The sequence below is a fragment of the Monodon monoceros genome, unplaced genomic scaffold (genome assembly GCF_005190385.1).
Source record: "Monodon monoceros isolate NGI ecotype Baffin Bay Population unplaced genomic scaffold, NGI_Narwhal_1 Super_Scaffold_15, whole genome shotgun sequence".
NCBI classification, from domain to species: domain Eukaryota; kingdom Metazoa; phylum Chordata; class Mammalia; order Artiodactyla; family Monodontidae; genus Monodon; species Monodon monoceros.
The window spans coordinates 26,243,286-26,244,933 of NW_021703771.1; the positions used below are offsets into that span (position 1 = coordinate 26,243,286).

General features: G+C 42.2%; 1 pseudogene; it reads left to right on the forward strand.

The window, feature by feature from the left end:
- Positions 1-994: 994 nt before the first annotated feature.
- Positions 995-1,432, forward strand: LOC114896339 (annotated as a pseudogene).
- The last annotated feature ends 216 nt before the right edge of the window (positions 1,433-1,648 follow it).

The following is a 1,648-nucleotide window of genomic DNA, read 5'->3' on the forward strand; positions in this document are numbered from 1 at the left end:
GTATTTTCTAAACTACCAAAAGTAGTACATGAAAGGGTATCATCATGGAGGAAAGAGGAATGAATCAAGATTTAAAAGGATGGCTTTATTTTGAATACTGAGTAATGCATTGGAAAATAAATGTTGAGAGTGTAATGCAACTTGCTAAAGTTAATAATTCTAATGCAATTTTTAAAGTAAAGATTTACTGAATATCTCCTCTTGCACACCAACAAGCTAGACCTTAGAAACATATGCATGGATATTGAAAGATCACCTCTCCTGAATTAGTTTATAATTTAATGAAACAGACACACATTACCTTAATAAAAAGTCAAGCGAGATTTTAACACTGTTCTAAAGGTCATAATAATAGATACTGATTGATTTGGAGACTAATTTTTGAAGTTCACCTAAAATTGATATACAGGGTTGTTTTTTATTTTTCCAGAGGTGTTCATTTTTTTTTTAATTGGGGTATAATTGCTTTACAATGTTGTGTTAGTTTCTGATGTACAATGAAGTGAATCAGCTATATGTATACCTATATCCCCTCCCTCTTGGACCTCCCTCCCATCCCCCCATCCCATCCATCTAGGTCATCGCAGAACACCGAGCTGAGCTCCCTCTGCTATACAGCAGGTTCCCACTAGCTCTCTGTTTTACACATGGTAGCCTATATATGTCAATCCCAGTCTCCCAATTTATCCCCGCTTCCCTCTTCTGTGTCCACACATCCATTCTCTACATCTGTCTCTATTCTTGCCCTGCAAGTAGGTTCATCTGTACCATTTTTCTAGATTCCACATATATGCATTAATATTTGATATTTGTTTTTCTCTTTCTGACTTACTTCACTCTGTATGACAGGCTCTAGGTCCATCCACATCTCTATAAATGACCCTATTTTGTTACTTTTTATGGCTGAGTAATATGTAAATTGATACAGCCACTATGGAGAACAGTATGGAGGCTCCTCAAAAAACTAAAACTGGCTTTCTGAAGAGCCAACAAGATGGCGGAAGTGGAACAGAAGAAGAAGTGGACCTTCCTCAAGTTCACCTACCACTTCATGAACTTCAACCAGCTGCCGGACATGTCCCGTGAGCAGCTGATGCAGCCGTACAGTGTGAGGCAGCAGTAGCGGCTGAACTGCGGCCTCCATAGGAAGCAGCACTTGCTGCTGAAGTGGCTGCACAAGGCCAGGAAGGAGGTGCCACCCATGGAGAAGCCTGAGTTGGTGAAGACGCACCTGCGCGACATGATCATCCTGACCGAGATGATGGGCAGCATGGTGAGCGGCTACTATGGCAAGACCTTCAGCCAGGTGGAAATCAAGCCTGAGATGACCAGCCACTACCTAGGTGAGTTATCCATCACTTACAAGCCCATGAAGCACAGCCGGCCTGGCACTGGGGCCACCCTCTCCTCCTGCTTCATCCCCCTCAAGTAGCCTGCTGGCCAATAAAGGTAGGAAAAAAAAAAAAAAATAGAACTACCATATGACCCAGCAATCCCACTACTGGGCATATACCCTAAGAAAACCATAATTCAAAAAGGCACATGCGCTCCAACGTTCACTGCAGCACTCTCACATAGCCAGAACATGGAAGCAACCTAAATGTCCACCGATAGATGAATGGATAAAGAAGATTCAGTGCATATATAC